This window comes from Carassius gibelio, chromosome B22 (genome assembly GCF_023724105.1).
Source record: "Carassius gibelio isolate Cgi1373 ecotype wild population from Czech Republic chromosome B22, carGib1.2-hapl.c, whole genome shotgun sequence".
Taxonomy (NCBI): domain Eukaryota; kingdom Metazoa; phylum Chordata; class Actinopteri; order Cypriniformes; family Cyprinidae; genus Carassius; species Carassius gibelio.
The window spans coordinates 31,766,426-31,790,940 of record NC_068417.1 but is presented as its reverse complement, the minus strand read 5'-3'; the positions used below and the strand labels follow the sequence as shown (position 1 = coordinate 31,790,940).

The window sequence follows — 24,515 nt, the reverse complement described above, 5'->3', positions numbered from 1 at the left end:
TGTGAGCCATGATTGGATTGGTAATGGGGAGAGACTTGTGTGAAAATGATCTGCAATCCCAAAGAACAATCTAAAATGATTACTAATATATATATATATATATATATATATATATATATATATATATATATATATATATATATATATATATATATATATTACAAAAAATATCTTGAAGCAAAAATAAGGCAATATTTGACACTGAAAGTAATGTTGAAAACATCACAGTACTACACAGATGTTCTCTTACATAACTTATGATTTATAGCGTTAGTGCCAGTGTGAATTCACATCCCAGTGTACAGAAAAAGTAATAAAGTCATTTACTGCGAGCGTTGAAACCAGAGGCAACTGGATACTGTCTAGCTTTTGGCGAAACGCAACATTTCTCTTGAAGTGTAGTTTTGAAATCTCTTGGGACGGTCGTCAGGAATTTTTGTTTATTGACTAATGACATCTGTGCATATATCTGAGTAGCCCTGCGGATTCTGGGATGTGTGGGCGGAGCTTGTGAAGTTGAGTGACAGCATATTTTCACACTCGAAACGGGATAAACGAGTGATTTACGTTTGGCCCGAGGACTCAGGAGCAAGCTCTTCCGCTTTACCAGTGTTTGACACGGCTGTCATCATATAAGGCAAAACTTTTTCATAATTATACATCCTAATAAAGGTTCACATGCTTGCATGCATTTTAATTTTTTCAGCTTTGGACAGCACAAACTATTTATTTACTGTGACGAAACAAATGTATCCGAATACTGGAATTTTGTGATAGTTTTCTTCAAATAAGTCAAGTATCTCATTATGTTCCTACTTCTACAAACAACTGGCCTTAAAAACACTTTTTAAAAGATGACAATACCAGTGTGAATCTGGAAACAGTAAATACTGCATGAAAAAAGAAAGGTTCTTTTTTTATTTTAACAATGTTTACCGTGTTATATGTTAAATCTTCTGCAAGCAACTAATTTTTGGAATGCAAGAAGTAAAATGTCTTAACCACTGGATAGAGATCACAGAAATAGAAATGGGTATCTGTAATGGCACTAATAACCAAAAATTATGCCTGTATGACCCCTGAGTTTGGGGGAAGACTACCTACTTTAGCAACATTGCAATATAAATCCTATTTTACCATATTTGATTGAATAAAAGGCAATGTAACTAAAGTACATTTAACTCCAACCAACATTAATTTCTAAACAAACAACTCCTATGAATCAATTCTTTTGACAGATTCAAATACATTTAGCACAAGCTGTGCAGTCAAAATTTAAATCAAATGACTCTTTATGAACTGATTCTTTTTAGTGACTCAGAAACATAACGAACAAGTAATGTAGCCCAAATTCCCAGAATGGACTCCTACAAATCGGTTCTTTTAATGAACAGTTCAAAAACAGTTAACTTGTTAGAATTGTTCTGAAACTGTACCAATTTTATTTAGCAATGAGATAATGTCTTTCATCATTATTATAACAGAAATATCAAAATTAATACAAATCCTGTCATAAAGAATTTTGAATCCGAATCAAATCAGGAAACTCAGCTCAACAATTTAGGATAAAAACAGATTCTTCCTCTCCCTATAACACAGAGCATGAAGTTTATAGAGAGGGCAGCAGCAATCATGTGGACTGGTGTGGTTTTCACAGCATTTCATCTATGAACGAGAAGCATTCATCTGGAAACGCAGAGCATAATGGGCCAAAGGGCCTGAGAGCAACCTGCTTTTATGCCCACTTAAGATCATGTCAGTAAACAGAAACATATGAAAGACAAACACGCCTGCTGACTGCTGTACTCAAATCCTCATATGTTGCCCTTCAGGCAAAGAGTTTGGAGAAGTGAGATGACCAGGCAGGTCCCTGTTTCAGCATCAGTTTACATCACTCACACTTTTACACCTACGCTTTTCAATATTCACACAAAAAGTCATCCCTTAGGCAAAAATGTCTCCCTTCGCTATTAAACTGAAGCACATTGTTGACACCCTGACCTTTGACCTACACAAAGATATATCTGTCAAGTTTTTCCCATGCAGACTGCTTTGGAAAAGACTGCTCTGCTGGAGCAAGTTCCAGAGCTGGATATGGGCCTATGGTAGCTGCCTGAGAATTGAGTTTGAATTCAATGATAATATACGAACAACTCCCCTCCACAGCCGAGGACCAGCTCACATGCAGGCTTATTTTTAAGGGGACAGGTCGGCCAACAAAATGAAAATTTTAACTCTCTAAAAGGGACATAGTAATGGGAAAAAATGAAACCGGAGGGAAACAAATTATATTTCAAGAGAGAAAAATATTTATTTATATCAATACACAATATGGTCACGAACTTGGAGTAACCCCAGAGTGCAGTCTGGACGATGGGGCGGGGCGACACTTCGAGGCGGAGCGACACGTGTCGCCCCGCCCATATTTGTTTTCCCCGCCTTTGACATTTTCCTCCGAGCCAGCAGGGGGCAGTTTGCGTTGAAACAAACAGAACGGTGGCAACTACAGCAGCAGAGTAATAACGCTATTCCGTTGATTGCTTGAGGTGAGTAAAAGTGGTTGTGTAAATATCTTATAATATGAAATGCGATGTTCGATCATTTATTTATCCATGGTACGTTCAATTTGAATAATTATTGTTAATAATTGTTATAAATTGCTCATTTTATTGTTCTTTGTGGATTGTAACAGTACACTCTGTACATGGCTTTAGTTCATAGGTTCGATTTTACAGAGGTATGGCATCACATTTGTCAAGTTATTTGAACAGACATGCATGATTTTTGTGTGTATTATTATTATTTTTCAGGATGACATGATCAGGAGGTGGTGGTGTTCTGTTCTCCTGGACAGCTTATATCTCTCCTGATACTCCGCAAATGTATGTAGCTGTTTGAATGTTGCTACATGAAACATTACTCTGTACTATATCTAGCAATATACCTACCTCTTGACATTTGTTCTTTTAGAGCTCAACCACTGAGGAGAACTTCACCATTCACCATGTCTTCAGGCAGAGTCCAGCAAAGCAGGTTATTACATTCATTAAGAACTAATAATTACATATGTGTGTACATGCAGAGGTATTTTAGTTATTACAGCTACATAGTTGTTCAGATGTGAAATTGGTATTATGTACAAGTACTATATTGGTCAATACTGTGGATTATTTAATATATAACTATCAGTTAACATCAGCATCAAGGACATTTAAAAACATTTCAGCTTAATTCATTTTCAGACAGCAGCAAGTTTTTTAAATAACTTCTGTTTGCGATCTAATGTGGATTTTGTTCACCATATAAGATAGAAATATTTATATTCAATGTAAAAGATCTTCATGTGGATCGTGCATACAAATATATATACAAATATCTCACTGGATTATTACAATTAATGGCAAAATGAATGTGTGGAAATGTAAACTAATATATCCTACTGACACACAGCAGCAAAAGATATAAATAATTGGCTTAAAACAGTTTTTTTTTCAATGTGAAAATACTAACACTAATACTTCTGCACAGTACTGTATATATTAACATTTTATTAGTGTTATTATAAAAGAATGAGTATGCAGTTGTGACAACAATCTATAGAGTTTTTAATGAGAGTTTGTTTAAAGCAAGGTTGTCTGTATTCAGTGTTTATATAATGTTTAATAACTTTTATATACATATATAAATAAACCTATGTATGTTTTTGATTCAACAGCTTCCACTGGAAATCCTCAGGGAAGTTATTTTGTCGGCGGGTGACTCTGCATATTTGACACTTTCTCTGGTTTGCAGATGGTTTAGGGTTGTGCTCCGAAGTTTTTCGGAAAGCGGCACAGTTTGCCTGGCTAGAGAGTAAGATTTCCCCGTTTAATGCTCATTCTCCAATTGAATTTTGTAGTAGAAGGCTGTTAAACTTTTTTTGTATTATTATTATTATTATCTTTCATGTATTTTGTCTTTACACTATAAGTTGTGGCCAACTGGAAGAATTGTCCTCCTGTCTCCTGACCGGAACGAGTTCAGACGGATGTACAGCATCAGGGAATGCTTGCAGTGCAGAGCCCTTTTCAAGGTTAACCCAACAGGGTACAGGGAAGGGACCGGCGTGGTGATCTTCTGGGCTTTTGTTTACACAGGATTTTGTTCCAAGGACTTTTTTTTTTTTTTTTTTTTTTTTTGCGGCATGAAACACATTTGTGTGTTAAGTTCATTGAAGGGAAATAACTGGTTTTGATTATTAATTGATGTAATTTAAAGTTAAACTTTGCACTGTATAATGTTTTAATAAAAAAGCTATGGAAAACACGTGCATGACAACAGGTTTCAGTCATTTACATCAGTCTATCATTCTTTAAGGTTTCTCATATTTGATGATAACATGATTTGCTATGCATTGCTCATAATGGATTCTTAGTTTAGTTGTGACAGGATTGTGAGGATTAATGAGGTTTTCAGTAGTGCAGTTCAGAAAACAAATAACAGAAAGTAACAAGTGTTTTTTGGCAAGTTCTTTAGAACCTGTATAGTTCCTTCCTTGCAAAAAGTAACCATGGATTTATTGTAGTAAAAATATTTGTTGGCACATTAATTACTGTAAGCTGTAATTATAAAAACACCATAGTTTTGCTATAGTTACTGTAGCAGAACCATAGTAAACTTTCGTAGGGGCCAAGGGAATGTTCAGAATATTATTGGTGACGTTCAGAGACTGGTGACAATTTGTTACACACACGACACACACACACACACATATATATATATATATATATATATATATACACACACACACACACATATATATGTATGTATATATTATTTGAATATATAAATCAAGGTACTCCATGACTATCTACATAACCATACTTCGCATAATATTGCCGTGTCATTTTCAAACCAGCGAGTAATGCCGAGGTAGCGTCTACACTACAGCCATTGAGGGAGTAGACCATTAATTTTTTTCTGTTCGTCGTAATCCAAAACTCTTTGTATTTATACGGGATGTTATGGAAATGCAACAATAAATGCAAAAACACAACATGTATATTCACTTTTTAATTTATATTAAAAGTTTATTCATCTTAGTGTCTACTTCCGCATTCCAATCCTGCTAATAGCGTCATAATTCTCTATACCAATAAGCTGTAAAATCGTCACTCATCTGTACACCAATAAGCTCATCTTAATCATAAACCAATAACCGCTGAGGTGGGCGGGGCGACACGTGTCGCTCCGCCCCAACGTGTCGCCCCGCCCCATCGTCCAGACTGCACTCTGGGATACTTGCGAACTTGTGGGAAAACATAATATATGCAAGCAAATGCGATCTCTGGAGGAACTTGGTAAACATTTTGGGAGGACACAAAAGTTTTGCAAACAAATGTACATTTCCAGAGGGAATCCAAAAGGTCAGCAAGAAAATGCACATTTTTAAGAAAACGCTAAAGCTTTGCGAACAAATGAAAATTTGTCTGGGGAATGCAAACATTTTGTAAGCAAAAGAAAATTTCTCTTAGAAATGCAAAGGTTTGGCAGCAAATGTGAATTTCTCTGGGGAACGTAAAGTTGAGAAAACGCAAAAGGTTTGCAAACAAATGCAAATTACTTGGGGAAACACAGAAGTAGTGTAAGCCAATGAAAAAGCATTGACATCTAGCCTAATTTTTCTTTTGAAATTTTCAATTAAAAATTCATTAAAAATTAATTAAAATTACAATTTCTATGTATGTTTGGAACTATATACTGGTATACATTTTTGCATGAAGTATCCCTTTAATTCTTCAAGAAAATGCCTGCAGAAATGCAGACTTATCTGGACAGTAGAGCTTGGCAAGGTGACTCTACATTGCAGCTCTGGTTTAAATTAAATGCAAAGGAATGTACCTCAAAAATGCAGAGGAGATAACAGTATACTAACCTCAGAAGAGAAGAAAAATCGCAAGAGAAAAAAAAATTCACCTGCTTGCGTTCCAGACCTTCCTGTTTTCAGAGTCTAGTCTCTCCTCAAATTCAATGAGCAAATTTCCAGCGTTCCTGCATGGGCTCTCCAGTCTCCACAGGGGAAGATCATTCTACTGTACTTATCTTCAAGGTTAGGAGTGGTTGATGGAGAGAGGCAGAAACAAAAAGAGGGAAAGAGACACACACACACACACATAAGGGAGGGGTCTCTGATTAAAATTCTCCCTGCACATTGTAGAAGACCGTCGCAGCAATAAAGCACAGCCAGCTGGCTTTTGTTCAAGTTTAAGTCTGAACTGAAGTCTTTTTTTTTTTTTTTTTACACCGATTCCTCTTTTTGGTCTTCTGGCAGTGTTTTTTGGAACTGAAGGGAGGTGCAGGGAGGTGAAATAAAAAACTCGGAAGGTTTAAAAAAAAAGAAGAAAAAAAAGGCTAACCCCCTCCTCTCCTTTTCCCCTCTTTTCGCTCTTGTCTTCTCACATCTTCAGATGTGGTATTCATTGGTCTATGAAGGGTTAACCGGTCTGAACAATGCCCAGCATCAGACCGCAACAAAGCCGAAGCAGCTTTCAAAAGGTCTTACAAGTTAGCGTGGCCTTCAAAGCTGAAAGACTGCCAACAGTTTCCTTTGTACAGTAGATCCACAATCAGAAATAGAGAGCTAGCATGGTCAGAGATAAACCGGATTCTATATAAAATCTAAAACTGTAAGAAATCTAAAGTCAGCATTCTAAACTCATGAACTATCCAACTGTAGACCACCCATAATAATAATAATAATATCTACACGTATAGACTAATATATTGGCCGATAATTGGCCGATTAATTTATCTAATATTTGGATTTTTTGTAAAAAAAAATTTAAGCAGTTTTTTTTACTTCATGTATAGATGCGCCAATACCGATGACGATAATTATGCTATGACAGATAACCAATAGATGGACAACAATAACATGTTACTACGATTTTGTCTTAATTACTAATAAATCAACAGAAATTAAAATAAATGATTTTAAAGGATACAAGTAATAATGTCATCACAAAGTTCGGCATGGAAAATGGAAATTTGTTTTGGGATTTGCTATTGAAGTTTACATTGAATGGTATTAAATTGTTAGTTTTGTAATTTTTTTTTTTTTTATAAACTAAGTGAGCATTACATGGTGGTAAAGGTCTTGTATCTGTAGCAGTAGGTAAAATGGAAAATAAAGAAATCAATAAAGACTGATACCGATAAATAAAGGAAAACCTCAGACGATAACCGATATGTGCACATACCATGTACATGATTCCATAGCCTACACATGGCCTTATAATATATTTTGCCTAAATATTTTGTAAAATAAGCTTTAATTACATCTTATTTGTGGTATATTTAGGAACCTTCTCATCTTTAGTAAATATTGATTGGTGTTTGGGGAAAATATTCATGGAACGAAGGATGAAGAGAGAATTGAGAGCTTTGGTTCAAAAAACCCACTCTTGGATTCTCCATAAATTCACCTCCAATAAATTCAAACTCAACACATCTCTCTCAAGGGGTTCACATGCTAAAGCTGGTTAACGCCACACATTTGAGAGCTGACAATAAAAATGCCACAAACTTTACGACTCCAGTGTCGGCGGTGATCGTAAACGAGCTCTTGACAAGTTAGTGCTGGACCAGTTTCTCCTGCAACATTTTTGAAAGAATCTTCTAAATGTTTCCAGAACAAAAAGTGGTTGTATCATTTTAATGTGTATTTTTTATTGTTGAATGATTGTCCCAGTGTCTATTTGTTAACTAAAGAGCCACAAAAAGACATAGTGGGAGTAACACCAAATTAGCATCTGAATAACTTTGCAAATAGAGCCTTTACTTATTATTCTGCTGAGTAAGTCATCAGTAAAAGTGTCAAGCTCATTCCTACCTATCCTGCTGTTCCTGATGTCTTTTTAATTTCTGAGTGAACTGCCGAGCTCTTCTAGGGAGTGCTGACCAAAGGAGACAGTAAAGAACAACAGTTATGGGAGGATAAAGTATGTCTGTGTACTGTTTACCACAGAAAACCCAAATGAAAGCCCTCAGCTGGGCCTCTGCAAGTGCGGCTCTCTCGGGGGATGTTAAAAATCAATATGCAACCAATTATTCACGTAGGAGGGAAAGCCTCCTGCAATCCAAAAAGCTGACAAGAAGCTGGAAGTTGCAAGCCACATTCTGCTAATGTATAGCTGAGAGTTACGCAATAGAAATTCAGCGATTTCTGAGGAGTAAAGGCTTCAAGTCAGAGTCAATGAGTGCAAGTTCCTGAATCTTTGGAAAACTAGGACAGCTGGGATGTCCAGCACAGGTGCCCTTAGGCACAACAACCTAAAAACTGGAAACACACCACGTATAGTGCCTGCCTATACTTACTAAATGATACTGGACATCGGAAATGCACAGATCCTATGAAATGTGGGGCCCCAGCTTATCTTTTCACCAGAACAGATCAGAAGCAAAAGCACAGAAACTAAATGTGGATCCTCAGAGGCCCCTTGGTGTCCCTACCATATTTTTGCAACAGAATACCATAGAAATATGAAGGTGGATTTTTGATTTGGGGCAAAGCACAGAATCCAAATGTGGGGCCCCTGCCATATCAGTTCACCAGTAAACCATAGACACATGGTGGCATTTTCTTTTGATCTGAAACAGAATACAGAACCAAAATGTGGTGCTTCAAAGACCTTTGGGGGGCCCTAGTATAATTTTGCACAAGAAAACCTTATACATTTGAAGGGGGACTATTGATTTGGGACAGTGTAAGGAATCCAAATGTGGGGCCCCTGTATTATTTCACCAGTATACCACATAGGCTACATATGGTGGTGGGCTCTTTTGATTTGAAGCAGAGTACAGAACCTAAATGTAGCGCCTCAAAAGGCCCCCCACCATATATTTGCACCATACTACCACAGACATACGAAGGTGGACTCTTGATCTGGGGCAGAGTCCAGAATCTAATTGTGGCCTCAGAGGCCAAAGTCATACATTTGCACCAGTATACCTTCGACATTTGAAGGTGGACTCTTGATTTGGGCAGAATACAGAATCCAAATGTGAGGCCCCTGCCATATCATTTCACCAGGATACCTCAGACATATGGCAGTTGGCTCTTTTCCAACTCAAATCGAAAGAAACATGAACCAGCTAATTAAGTTCTTCAGGATTACTTGAAAGATGGTTGAAGTTAAACTCTGAAGGTTTGGGCTCCTACAGGAGTGGAGTTTGACATCCCCGCCTCGAAGGGATTTGGCCGCTTGGCTTGCACCCACTTTAAAATGAGCATATTCAAAATATTACAGATTTATAGTTGCGACTCCATTCAACTCAAAATTCTGCATCCATTCAATGTCAAAGAGTTTGACATTGTTTCGCAAAGGTCAACATCCAGATCATAAATGAAAAAAATAGCCAGGAATAAACAACTCAGCAGAATTAAAAAAAACTTTGTAGGGGGAAGTAAAATCTGTTTACATGAGTAATTTAAAATCTTCTCCATGGGGACGAATAATAAATGGAAAAACATTCACGCACTATATATTGCAGCCATGCTATAAGCACATTTAATAATAGCAGGTTGCATCAATTGAAATATACAAAAGTTAACAGCCAAACAAGTCAGAGAAAGTGTCCAATATTTAAAATGAATTACTTTTTTACTTGTTTGCCTATGGCTACATCTTGCTCTCATTCTAAATGCCTATATTAATTGCAAAATATAATATTTTCTGACATTGACTGGCAAGCTTGTTAATGAACTGTGAATGCCATATGAAAATCAATCAGGCACCAAGCATGCATGACCTATAGTGTACACTTCAATACGTACAGTGAGAAATCACAGATTGGCTGCCATCCAACTAGCGCTCCTTTCTAGACTACAGAAAAGACAGTGTTAATTAAACTCAAGGGAAGTTCATTTAACCCAATCAGATACTACAGAGTGGTGTACTACATTAAGTATTATGATCAGGGTCTTTAGGGGTCTTGCAAAATACCACATGAAACAAAAAGACAAAATGACATTTGGGCACCATTCAACTGCACTGACATTGATTAAACTTTTAGAATCTGCAGCTGCACTTCACCACACAGACAGAAAAATGCTGTTCATCACCAAACTTAGCTTCGAGTATATTCAGGATTCAAGCTACATTAAAATGATGGCTTACAGTTACCTAAAAAAAACTTTGGCTTTCAAAATCTATGACTGTGATGGTGCCTATGCTTAATTTCTCTAGAAACAATTATGAGAACTCTATTACTGGCAAGGAAAGTTTCGAGTTTTTGCAATAGAATCATATTTACAAGGCTTTTCCTTTCTCTGAGCCAGATTTAGGGTTGATCTCAGATAAACAGTATTTTTGGACGTTTCCTGTGCCAAGACACGGATAATGACAGAAAAACACTTTGAGGTCTGAGGTGATTAATGTGCCTCCTTGTGATGTTGCAAAACTCTCAAAGTATATATAATTTCATTAAGCATTCCTCAATCTTCAGTGCTCAGAGGAATGGAATTCAAAAATATGAAACTGAAAAATTGTCATTAAAACAACCTCCCAATTCTTTCCCCAATTCTGAAATAAATAAATGAATAAATAAAAGAGCTTTATTACAGAGCTACATGCCATATCTGAGCTGGGTCAAACAAGGCGCCAGACGTAGCTTCAGGGTGAATCTATTACAACAAGATTAATGTACCATGCTTTTATATCAAAGAGCATCTGGGGTCTTGACAAGTTGGGAGCAGGTTGCTTTGACCTTCCTCTGGCAATCCTAAACAACCAAGAAAGTGTCTGAGAGAGAGAAAGCAGTAATAAAACTTATCCTTTGAGCATCTCCCTGCCCTGCTTGTCCAGCCAGGGAAGCCAAATGCATCACTGCACACTAGTTACTCCCAGCACAATGTGTCTGTTGATGGGGACACACAACGTATCAGATCAAGCCAGGAAAGGACAGCATGAGATGTACCCAAATGTAACTGAGAAAAACAACACGAAAAAGAATACAGTAGCTCGTTTCTACTGGTAAAGGCAAAAGTTCATTGATGGGACTGGAGGACATCTCAAAAATTTGCGAGGAACATACAAGATGGCGGTCAAGATGATGGCGCTAAACTGGACGTGTCAAATGTCCCAAAGTATATAAAATAAATAAATCAATTGCAGTATGATGAATCATCCCAAAATGTACCAATGAAATTACATCAAACGATCACAAAATTACATATTTTGTAATTGCGCAATATTGTCAATGTTTTGACGTCATGTTCATTTATATCATGATCAATCACTGCTATCATTTCGGAGTACTCGGACGAACACAATCTTACTGTTTTTTTCAGCAAATCACTTCCAGTAAGTGCTCAACAACCTTTGGTTTACTGCCACGAGGGCTCTTTGAAGTTGCCTTTCGGTAAACACAGACACAGATGCAAACATACATGCAACAGGGCAACGGTGCAGCGCTTTACCATGATCCATCACGTTTAGCCCAGCTGCTGCCAGTGAGGAAAACACCCAACTGGATAATCACACGCAATAATCCCACCCTCAATACTGAGTGTCTGTGTTTTAACTGTGTTTTCGGCATTCTGCAGCAGTGAAGTCACTCGACAGTCTGTACTGAGTGGGAGTGAGTCCTTTTATGCAGTCAGGCTCTTATTACATTACAAGACCACAGAGCTGGGAAATCAACAGCTTTACAATCTCATCAGTCCATGTAAGACAAGGGCTCTTATCCAAATGCTAGATTGTATAGCGGTCTACATATAGGCAATTGGCGCCTTTACGCCCAGTGCTTACTTCCGTTTTTATACGTATGTGTCCAGTGCATTTAATGTATATTTCATCATTAGCATAATATATGCACACTTTTGCACTGATTTGTTGGTCCACAAGGTATCCAAATTGTTCACTGTTGTTTCACCATTGAAAAGAAACTGAAAAACAAAAACAACTACTGGAGATGCAAAAATAATTGACACTTGCGTTGTGTAAGGAAATTAAAAGATAGATGCAACTATAGTGTAAAGTCATTTTACCGCTCAACTTCTGAAAATGAATAGCGCATACATCAGACAAAGAAGAAACTTTCTAGTGCACAAGTGTCGACTGCCTGTGTTCACGCAAGCTATCGAATGGAGGAAACTTTAAAAGGCTATACGTTTGGTTATACATTCGTTAAACAGTTGCAACCTAACTGAACTTGAAATCTAAAAGAAAAGTCATTGTTATGTCTTTAAACTACACAGGAGATTCTACCCTCCATCGGTTTCAATACATTTTGTTGTTAGCATGTTGCCAAGTTAATGGCACTATACCCGAACAAGCATAAAAATACATAATACTCACAAAGATTAGTTAAAAGTTAATTTTGAGCTATTTCAACTATATTACAACAAATATATTATTATTTTTTTGGTACAGAATAAAAATATATTTAGAATCAATATTTAGCTTGTGATCTTTTTTTATCCAAGCATTCTGTCACAATCATGTAAAAGTAAATTATAATTAAATTGTAAAAAAAACAAAAAAAACAGCCTATGTTGATTGGCTGGTCTATGGTGGATTCAACCAGTGAAGCAGGTCTCCCAGCTCAGCCAAGCTGGTATTCAGCTGGTTTTAACTGGTTGGTCAGCTGGTCTCTGTCACTGCAGTGGCAGAAGCTTTGGTTCCCATAGACCCCAATTTCAAGATTCCCCCATTCATTTAGATAGGATTTGGTCTTGGATGCCCAAAACAGCTGCATTGGAGGCATTGCAAATATGGCCGCCAAATGAATAGATTTTTCTTGAAAGGAACTTTGGTCAAAACCCCTGAGAAACCAGCCTCCTAAACCACCTACGACCAACTTAAGACCAGCTAAAACCAGCCAATCAATTTAGTCTTTACATTTTAGGGTTTTCGTTTTTTCAGCAGGGATGTTAGAGTACGTTTGGCAGTTGAGAATTCATAATCACGACATCAGGTGCATTGAAGTCACTTTGGCTTGGGCAAGACGCCGATGTACCATTAAAAATCAGCAAAACATTTAACATTTCTAACATTTTTATTTAACTCTAAGAGTGTCTTGTAAAATGAAACATAATATATAAATAAATATTTTATATAATACTGAATCGCAGTCGTAAAAGTCATTGTGGTATTTTGCACATGCAACAACCCCCAGCTCAGAAAATTCTGGGCTTAAAGAAATTTCAGTTTCCCTACTTGAAATTATGAATTTGTCAGCAGAATTTATCCAATATTACTTGAACACACCATTTAGCTTACAATTGCCCAACTAAACAAAAACAAAGTCGACTGTATGCACACATACAGATAAGGTAGTCCTAACGCTGCCAAATATCTTAAAAATGTGCTTTTATCTTAATAACAAATCTTTCAAGGTCATCCTTATCGGTGTACATAGTTATGAGCCTTCCAAATCAAAAAATTATGACTACAAAGGATCGAAGCTCTAACTCAACAACATGTGCATGGTAAAATACTTATACAAATGACATCATGACAGAGGTGGGGAGTGATATCAGCGCTCTGTGTGTGCGCAGTGAAAAAGAGCAAAAAAGACAGAAGAAGGAAGGAGAGGGGTTGGGGAAGAAAGTGTAGGCTTGTGGAGTCATGTAGGACACTTTTTTGCAGTCCAGCCAGAGAATGAGGCAGCAGAGAATGGCTTGTGTTTGTGATGTATTAAATTGTAGGGGTTTGTAGACAGAAACCAGTCTTTGTTTGTCGCTTAAAGACATTGAAGAAAAAGAAAACCCTGTGAAATGCTGGACTGTTGTCGAGACATTATTCACCTTTCATTAACATATAAAAAACACAAGCAATTGTGCCAGAGGCAAAGAGAGAAAGAGGTTTGGACTCTACAAACGATTGCTCACATGCATCATTTCTTTAGAATCCGAGAAAAATCGTGAACAAAACATCCAAAAGCAGCCCCCAAAAAGCAGTCCCGTAGTGCTTTTTCAGATCAAAACTCACATCGCTTGCACTGAACTTTGATTTATGGGATTACGATAACAAAGCGTCCCAAATCCACTTTACTAGTAACCCTGATTAGAGCTGTCACATTAAGTGGATTTAGTCAAAAATCACATGGAGCAAGTAAAGCGAGACTAAGACCCTCCGCGACAGATTATAATGCCAATATCTAACCGCGTTCCTGATGCGGAGTGTGGAGATGATCACAGATGACTTCACGACCGTAAACAGTCACAGGCCATCATAAAACTAAATGAAAATTGAAAATGAGTTTTATGCAATGACAGACCATCCAGAGCAAATAAAAGGAAAAACACTGAATATACAGAAACGATGGACAATTCTGCACATATTTTGATTTAGGAAAGTAACAACGGAGGAAATGGACTTCCAATTCAGCCTATAGTGTGTGTGTGTGTATATATATATATATATATATATATATATATATATATATATATATATATATATATATAGTGGTATAACTTAGTGATCAAATTTATGATTTTGCCTTGGTAGATGATAAAACGAGTATAAAAACATTTAATATCATTTGTGAGCTGAACATGTCCATCACAAATAAAAATTTCTTACTTCATAGTTACTACGTTGAATAGAGTCACTCGCACACACACTGTTCTGTTTCCCAGCATTCCCTGCCTCTGTCCTCAAATGCCCCTGACTTGCAAAATCATTGTAACAAGAGTCCAAGAATCAGAATGACTGTTCAAGGAGACAAGAACCTCCTTTGTGTCTTCCCCAAAGCACAACTAACCCCAAAAAGGCACTTCAAATTAAGCTATTGACACCCAAGCCGAGACTTAAAAACCAGCTCGTCTTCACCTCAAGTCAACTGTCTTCATTTATATTTTATGCCACTAAATCCTGACAAACCTAACTAGCAAACCTACAGGGTTTCAGCTGCCTTTCCCAGACATCAGAAATCACTCAAGGAGTGTAATCCAAGCATTTAAAACATCGTATTTGAGGGCTCTCCCAACTGTTCAGGGACGCGCCATCATCACTCGCTCTCAGCGGCCGAAGGAACGGGAAGAACTACAGCCATGTTAAATTAATCACATGAGCTCAGAAAGACTGTGACAGAGAGGGGAGGCTGTAAACTGCCAGTTTTGGGTTTTGTGGTCATTACAACCGTCAGCGTTTCCGGCTCCAGGACTGTAAAATGTCTCGCCAGGTCTTCGTGACTGCATCTATGGCATTTACTCAGAAAAAGGCTGACGCTACTTGACTGGCCACTCTCACAAGTACAAATTTCTAGAGAAATGGAATACATTGTACAGACAAATACATATTTGGTGTAGGACCAAACAGTTCAAACTGAAAGTGTCGTCACTAGTGGTCAACCCATATGACGTGGTACCCTGATATGTTAACGAACACGTTTACCAAGGCTAGAAACTATTCTATTAATCGGTGCAGTAGTTTAGGGGTTTACTGCTATCACTTTAAGACCGAATGCATGGATCCAATATACAGTTACACATGCTTTTTCTTTCTCAACTACTTATGTTCACTTAAGATATAGTTTGTGTTTACGTGGATACTGGCCAAAACAAGTATTTTGACATAAATGATTTAAAACGTTTAACAATGTTTAAATGTTTAAATTGATAATACTTAAAAACACGTGCAAATGATACTCCGTGTCAGTTTTTATGAGTGTCTTTGACACTAAATTGTTTGTGGGAATTTCCCACATTATTAGCGTGAAACCTGCAGGAATAAGTACAATTAGGAACAATCCCCGCAATCCTGCACCGAAATTGAAGCACTGGTGAAATATTGGCCAATATGTCATCCTTACCGCTAGCTTGTCGCACTAGTCTACTAATTTAGACATGTTTGCGTGAGAATTTATTTTCGGGACTGTGGCTATATGATGCACATGATCTGTGATTACATATACAAATTAAGCACAATAATGCAGACATCCCACCAAATAAAATCTGTTAAAGTGTAAACACGGCTTCAGCAATAGTTCTACACAAGATTTTACAACTTTCAGAAAGCATTTAAAATAAAAAATAAACAATTTATAATAGATTATTATTCATTTTATATCATTATTGATTAGGGTTGCACATGGGCATAACATTTCTGGTAAATTTCCAGAATTTTTTTAGCCTCTGAAGCATTCGGATCCAAAAGCATCTGCAGACTCAACCGAAGGTTGTACCCTGAGGGCACGCATCACTGTGCGCTAAATGAAAGGTGTTGTGAGTCAAGGTTCAACTGAAGGACTCGCTGTGGGAATGAGCTTTATATAGACTTACCTGCTGGGAGCCCAAGATGTAACGACTGTTAGCGCTCACGCTGCTGGATCACCTGAAACAAACAAACATAAACACACAACTATCATCCAAAGTGAGAAACGCTGTAAATAAGAAAGGAATCATCAGCTACCAGTAGATTTTGCTCAGACGGCAAAGGTTTATCAAAGCTCTTCAAATAACTAGCTGTACTTCCTCCATGATCTGATGTAGCCTACTTTGTTATCTCTCCAAACACCTGGAATGCACACGAAAGCCAAAAGATTAAAAACATAGACGGTCAACCCCCTCAAGTCAATAAATGCCAAAATATAGTCCAGCCCAAATCTTAAGATTCTAACTCCTGCAGATAAACCTTGAGGAATCATGCTAAACATTCTTAGTGCACCTCTTCTACATGCCACACATCAGGGTCAACACAGTTCCATTGCCGGGGAACAATAACACTTAAAGTATATGTAGTTTTTTTTTTTTAGTTAAACATTTTGCAAGGAAACAACTCAACATGCAAAGCTTACCATACCACTAAACAATTAGCCTGATAACTAAAGGAACGTTAACTATATTAGTATCCAGACAAAAGGTCTTTCTACACGGAATTTAAAACTCTTGTCCATCATAAAAAAATTGGGATTCGGTTCGATTTTCTGCATTTTCGCATCCATAGCAAATATTAGGAAAGGATGACGAATACGAAAAAATGCATACGACAATTTAGGAAAATAAACGTTAACATTCTGTTTATTAAAAACGCATACTGTAGTTTTTCTGTCTTCTAATTTCAATGCTCAAACGAATATCTAGGTGGATTCTGATTGGCTTATCAGAATTTGTATCATTCATCAAATAGAAAAAATGCTTGAAAAGTGATTACAACGATATGGTTCCTCTTTTGTTATCGTTAAAGTTGTGCTTTGGAATACTCTATTCTCTCCCTCTGTTATTATCACTATCATCCTTTGGGTTAATGGCCCTTTAGCCAAATATTGCTACGGATTAGTTAAACAGTTTTATATGCATTATATATGTTTTCCTTGATGAGGCAATACAAATTGCTCCCTCAGTGGTCAGACTCAACTCAGTAGATGGACTAAATATTTACAGCGCTTTACTAACAAAAGCAGCATAATGATTTGTCCAAGGTTGGGGTTTGGTAACATTTATTGCCATTTAGGGAATTGTAGTGGGCAAAATCCAGTCATTTCAATAGAAATTTGCACAAATTGCTAATTTTAGCCTGAGGGCCAATTAATTTTCCACACAGATTTCCTATTAAGTTAATTCACGATTTTAACACCAGAAAGCTTTGTTTAAAAGTAAAAAGCTGTGAGAGCTAAAGTTTGCCTGCAAAATTCCACCAAAATCTGACCACACACACTTTACTTAAAAATTTGCCAAAAAAAATTAAAAACCACCAACCTTATTCCAGTCATACCATACCGGTTTCATTTATATTTGAGGAAATAGGATTGAGAACTTCATTTGATTTGCACAAACAGGATTGACGCCTGTGAATAAATGACACATTTTTCCTAAGAGACAGTAAGAGCTCAACAGACCTCCATCAAAGAGCTCAGCTGAGGGGAAAAACCCACAAAATTGACCCTGTCTAGAGCCCTCGGGGACTTCCGCAGCATGTGATAACCATCTTTATCGTCTGTACCAACACATCTGTCTAAACACTGCTAGCTAGGTCAACCAGACAGTGGGTAGTAAATGTGGCGAATCTGTACATTATTTCACTCAGTATGTCCGATTACGCTCTATATACAAATAAAAGATCCAAATGGGAACCACTGGAAGAACTTCTCAGTGAACGGTTCTTAAAAGAACCACTTGTTTTGGTCTCATTTGGATAATCCAAAGAACATTTTTAACTCTCAGAAATAAAGATTCCTTTATTTTTATGAGTTTAGTTTCACAGTTCTGAAATTCAATGTTCACTAAACTCCCATTTGTTAAATCCTGTTACACTACATGCAGATAATTCGGTCACGCTCCACTCACAGTACTGATGGGGTTCAAGGTCACTTAGATAACATCAGCACTTACATAATTGTGTCTGGTCTGTGTTGTCCTACAGACAACTGGTGGCCTCTGAGGCCAGGCGATTCCTGCTCTGCCACTTTTGCAAGCTTAACTTAAATGTAAGTTAATTAGCATCTGTTTTCACACTCCCAGACCTTTTTTTTGGCCAAGGAATCCATTAAATTTTGGGTTTTACTGCAGAGAGCTCGCAGTTATTGAAAAAAAACTGTGCCAATTGTGGGAAATGGGATGCTTATGCAACACTGGATTGTTAGTGTGATTCTGCCAGACAGCTCTGAAATTCACAGACTCTCATTCTGGTGTTGGGCTCTTTTCATCACCCTGAGCATCATAGGGCTTATAAGAGGACTGTGCTGAGATTTTGTGGCGTACTTGGGTAGCCCAAACCATCATTACTCTAGTCTTAACCTCAGACGGCACACCCACTGTCCGTTCACTGGACGCTTGCCTACAAAAATGGCCGAAATCATCAGTTCCAATCTGATTAGGGTTCGTCACGAAATCTGAACGACATTACTGTATTTGTCTTGGAAATGCATGAGGTGTGCATGTGATACAGTCACATGGTGTGAACCCAACAGAGTGATCAAAGAGCTAAGAGGAAGTCCACTTGAATGGCTGACAAAGTATATTTGACAGACTTACGGGCAGATGAGCGTTCAGTAAACCATCTCAATATGTAAGTATCACTCTATGCCAGAACAGATGGTGCTCGGGATTGGGAATCCCTTGAATAAATGATAAAAACCCCCTCAGGACCACTGCAGTGGACTGACAAGCCTTTAGAATACGAAAACATTCACGCCAGTGTTTGCAAGGGTACTTTTTTAATGGAGATTGATCTCTGTGCTGTTAGGTTTTACTACCTGTATTGTTATGCTAAGTATGTTTTAAGGCACAAAGCAGATTTTAGTAGTTCAGGTATGTTGGTATAGTAATATTGTAACAGTTATTGATCTCTATAAAACAAGCACCTAGAAGCCTGAAACATTAAATTTTTACCATTAAGTAAACAGGATTTTTAAATAAGGAAAACTCTACATTAAAAAAATTATAATAAAGAAATAAATATTGATTGGTATGCATTAGCCAGTATGCCTTTTACGCTGACAGTGCTTGGTAAACAGGGTTTTAATGGTCCACTGCTGCCCCAATGAAACACTGCTGGTGCACCAAAAAGGAAAACCTGCGTCAAACTCTTTTGACGGTTATCTGATGTAGTGACTCAGAATCCCTTGGGAACGAGCAGTTCAGTGGTGACGAGGAACTCTGTGTGTAGTGACCGTAGCCAAAGCATAAACACATACAAACACTCAGCGGAGATACAAAGTCATTGCAATCTCACAGCTGGAGCAGATGGGCTGGTGGGTGAACTTTCGCACCAATGAAAGGATGAGATTTTTAAACAAACTCCATGTGGTTTTTGTAAAAAAAAAAAAAAAAAAATTACTGCATCAAAGGGTGCTTCCTTACTTTTGATACAGCCTAAGTAACGGATTCATCTTATAAATATATGAAGTTCTAGTGAAATACAGACTCATTTAAAAAAAAGAAATGAGTGCAACCACTTAAAAAAGCAGAAACTATGTACAATCTGTTAAAAAAATAAAATGAAAAACTATTTACTCATCCTAATGTTGTTCCAACCCCGAGTGTTGTTATTTGTCTGTACAATTCAAGAGGAGAAACTTCTTAAATTACAGTTTCAGTCCAATTATTTCAATTGTTCCTTCCACAAGACTATCTTATTAATTCAAAAAGCACATGAACAACTTTTATAATACATTTTTGTTGTTTTCTTTTAGCTCTGGTCACTATGAACCTCTGTTGTATGACAACAGCTGTAACCAATACTTTTGTTCAGAATTGCACAATTTCTTTTTTTGTGTGTTTACATGGGGGGGGGGGGGTATTCATGTATATTCAGTCCTAGGTTATAAGGCTTTGAACAACATGAGGGTGAGTAAACAACAACAGTATTCTTTTTTTGCTCAACTATCTCTTACAAAGTCAGTTGATGTATGTTTACATGCTGGTATGAATCACCAAATTGGTAATCGCATAAGAGATCTGCAGTCACACCCTCATGTTACATGATTTGTATCTTACGGACACGACCGAGGCGATGGGAGGGTTTCGGTTCGTCGAGTCCTGAAAGAGCAACTGATCTGATACACATAGATCTCCTGTGAGGCGTGAGGGCTGCACACACCCAAACACACAGATGGATGAGAGAGGAAGCAACTGTGACCTTTTCATGCACTGTCAGCCTCATTTCTTCCTTAGTGTCAATCTTTTGTTTTAACAATGCAAATGAGGACCAAATATGCCAAATGTCATGTCGAACCACTCATGTGGATCCCAAACGTCCCCTGCCACATAACCTTTGCAGCGCTTACAATAAAGACAAGCTCTCTTTAATTCAATAACGCTAGTCCATACGGAGAAAAACCAGCTGAAAATATGTCAGCCGCTCTTCTTAAAAGGACCAGCTGGTGGTGTTTTCGAATGCTTTGGTGGCACAGCTGAGACGCTTAAGTTGCTATGATTTGTGTTATCTCACAGTGGCAACTTATTACTAGTATCTCATTTTTAAGAATTGTACTAATTATAAAAAGCAGTAACCAGTAATATTGACTTTTCCATTGTTGTAAGCAGTCGTTGTACAAGTAGGATGGTTGGACATTATTTGTCCCACCAGAGGCGTAACATAGTAATGACGGGCCCAAGTGCAGGCTATTTTCTAATAGACATTTGGAGTAATTTATGTAAGGGCATTTTAAGACCTGTAGGTTGTTTGCTATTTTTTCGGGAAACATTTGTAACAGTATTGCATTTTCTTCTTGATTTGGTTAGTTTCAGAAGGTAACATTTCAAAGCATACCAAAATCTGTTCATGCAAGTCATATGCAAGTAAAACTCCCCCTCTCATTGGTCAGAGTGCAGTTTATGTTTCAGGATCCCTCTGATAATAACATCAATCCAGGATGAAATGACAAGTTAGCTCTGTAAGCTCCTTGTGGTATTATCTGTAGCTGTCATTACACATTCACACTGAGACTTCCTCATTCAGCCCATCTTGGACTGATTATTTTGGTGTGAAACCAAGCGTAATTGCGATGTTTATATGTCTAAACCATAGAAATACAACCCTGCTAATGGGGACCCACTGTCCTGCAGAGTTTAGCTACAACCTTAATCAAACACACCTGAACCAGCCAATCAGTGTCTTCAGGGTAACTTGGGACCAAAAAATAATAATAATAAATTCACAGGCTGGTTGTTCTGAAGGAGGTTGGAAATAAAATGTCCAGGACAGTTGGCGCCCAGCAACAGAGTTGAAGAGTTAGGAGGAAGAAAGTGTTCAGGTTCTGAAACAAACATCCCAATTGAGCCAGGTTCAGTTAAGAAAATGCTAATTTGTAGGAGAGGTGGGAGATGGGAATGCTCAAGTTCAAAATGCCCATTTCTGACCTCAAAGCATTCCAAACCATTCTAGTCATACTTAATTCCCTATAATTTGGATAATAACCAATAGAATGCTGTTCTAGATGCCACCATTTTGGGAATGACGTAAAATAGCACTTCTCAATGCAAAACAATCTGCTCCAACTTTACAAATGGAATGTCCAACTTCTAGTACCATTCCCAAAAGTGGAGGTGGGAGATCCAATCCTGCCCCTGGAGGGCCTGATCAAAAAAAGTGTCCAGGAACTATCAAAGATCTTCCTCTTTTTGTTTTTCCTACTTTTATTTTGATCCGTAATCTTACTGGCCCACCACATATTCCTCAGAGTCAGAGGCAGATGTGATCTTGCTTGTCAACTTGTTGTGAAATGTCAGTCTTGGCTGATGATACACAAACAACCACTACCTCAAAAAAAAAAAAAACATCCAAATACTACAGCTCCAACTCTCCCACATTGTTCCGTTGGGGAAAAAGTAATTCTTATTTCAGCTAAATTGTTCTTGTCAAGGTTTGTGTGACACAGGCCATGGACCAGATCCATCCGGTGCACTGCCGTCATCACAGAGACCCATCGTGTGACATCACAGGGTCACTGGTTTGCCCTTCCTCCCTGAATAGAGCCATCACAATGACTGCTCCATGAGATCATATGGAGTGACCTACATGCATCCACTGACAAAAGATAAATGCAAGGGAAGAAAGTGACACCATCTTACATTGTCTTTCTTCAAAGCCTGTTGTGTCAGCTTTGTAACCCACGAGACATCTGTCAAAAAGAAAAAGAGCACTTCCTGTCCACTTAATCAAGAATAGGAAGAGGAAATCAAATGCTTTCCTGTCCCTGCAGTGGATTGTATCTCTGTCACTCGAACACACACCCACAACATAAACACAAAACAAATGCATAGGTTTATAGCAACTAGCTAAAAGTAGCACCATTGCTAACTACTACATGTCCCAGTACAGTGACAATAGTTATGGTGTTCACACAATATAGTAGCTAGCTTTTATAATAGCTGCTTTGATACTTCTTCCATAAAGCAGTGTTGTACCACAACAAAATGCTAAACTGCCATTTAAAAAATCTTATCCTCATCTAAACATTGAGAAATTTGTTCCATTTTAGAGAATTAGTTCATTCAGAAGGTTGATTTAAATAGACTGGTTTTATTTAATAGTTTAGTGTTGCTAACTTTGTATATGACTAGTTTGACTGCACTATTACAAGCAGCTAGCTGCTAGCAACATTTAACTTGTAACTACAGTTTCACAGTTGCTTCCCCAACCCAGATTTCACGGACACACATCCACAGTGGAAACTCTGATATGAGTTTGGAGCTGTACTCTGATAAGCCTGAGACCTGCAGGGCCTGGTTATCTCACAGTGAACTGTGTGCTTCTCACCATCAGAAAAATCCTGTGATGTCAAAGCATAGTCCTGTATATCCAAGGATTTGTTTGCTATACTTTCTGAGGTAAAAAGTTTCAAAATATCCACACAAACAATTTTAAACCTATTCAGAACGATGTCTTCACCAGCAAAGAACACAAACTAGCCATAAATGTCTTATAATTAATGTATTTTTTTTAAATAAAGCAATATATAGCAATTATGATTAGCTTAGCCATTAAAGCTGACAATATGACTTGTTATAAAATCTCACATTTTCTGAAACCACTGTGAGGAAGATTCTGAAATGTAAGTTGTTACTCACTAAAAACATCTTAAAAACCACTTTACAAGATGATTTAAACAAGACCATTATAAACGCAACTACGAGGACTTGATCTGAACACTGGATTTTGAGCCAAGCCTCCAAAAAGCATTTTTTTACAAGTGAAGGGGTCCAAAAGGTTTAAGTACTCAAGACAAACAACAGTAGGAGACTCCTCACACAATGATATCAGCTTTACTCAGGGAGGGGGTCAGTGTGTGCTTGCTGTCAAAATACCAACACTAAACCTTCACAGCGACTCATGACAGGGTTTGATTGATGCCGGTTGGTTCAAGAACTAAGAGCGTCACATAGGAGTTGTGGCTCGAAACCAAAAGCCTTTGGGGTTTCTTGGACGGCAATAACGGTCTTGAGTGAGAGTGAAACTAGGGTCATTTTTCCCAGTGTTTCTTTTTTAACTTGATGCTGGTGTTGCATTTGACAGAAGACTATGACTGCAAGGGGAACATCTACTACCATAAATGTCAAGAAAATACAATCTAAGGCAGACAGAACCTGCTGTGCCACGTACTTACAGGGTCATTTTTAAGAGTAAACCACTGCCTCGTCCTTGACTAAATTTCCACATCCAGGAAACAGCCTGTAAGTGGTAAAGAGCTGGTGGAAAAGAGTGTACATTTAGACCTTAGTCATTAAGCAAGAACGCTGCCCTCCATTTGCTCTTTAAATCTTTCAGCGTTAGGTCCAGTTTAGCAAAACTACAGCATAACGCAAGTGTTAACCGCAGATGAAGAGTTGGCCCTACTGTGTAAACAGTGCTATTAGAACAAACTGCAATATCTTTCTCCATTAGACTATGTCCAAGGGTATGAAAAAAAAAAAAAAAACGGACCTCAGGTTTAATATGTAAAATATCATGTGGTGCAACTCAATATTTATACATTATTTTTATATTTATAGCCACATGAAAAGTGTAAGGAAAATATGATTTTACATTTTACTTGATGGTTGCACCACATTAAATTTTTAGAGAAATTAAAATGAAAAATAGACTCCA

At 37.6% G+C, this 24,515-nt stretch overlaps 1 protein-coding gene and 1 long non-coding RNA gene across 4 annotated transcripts in view; one reads left to right on the top strand and one right to left on the bottom strand.

Moving 5' to 3' along the window:
* The window catches only part of add3a (adducin 3 (gamma) a), an 86,612-nt gene that overhangs the window by 49,889 nt on the left and 12,208 nt on the right, over positions 1–24,515 (bottom strand). For 2 of the 3 annotated variants that reach the window (XM_052590886.1, XM_052590888.1), the window contains exon 1: positions 5,956–6,108. The gene's annotated coding sequence lies outside the window, so the exon portion shown is untranslated. Of the gene's footprint in view, positions 1–5,955; positions 6,109–16,267; positions 16,320–24,515 lie in introns of those variants that run through there. The other variant, XM_052590885.1, reaches the window with a different exon arrangement.
* On the top strand, positions 2,342–4,367 carry LOC127988276 (uncharacterized). Its single transcript, XR_008161603.1, has 5 exons — positions 2,342–2,546; positions 2,811–2,882; positions 2,971–3,033; positions 3,716–3,852; positions 3,971–4,367. It is a non-coding gene; the product is annotated as an uncharacterized LOC127988276 (long non-coding RNA).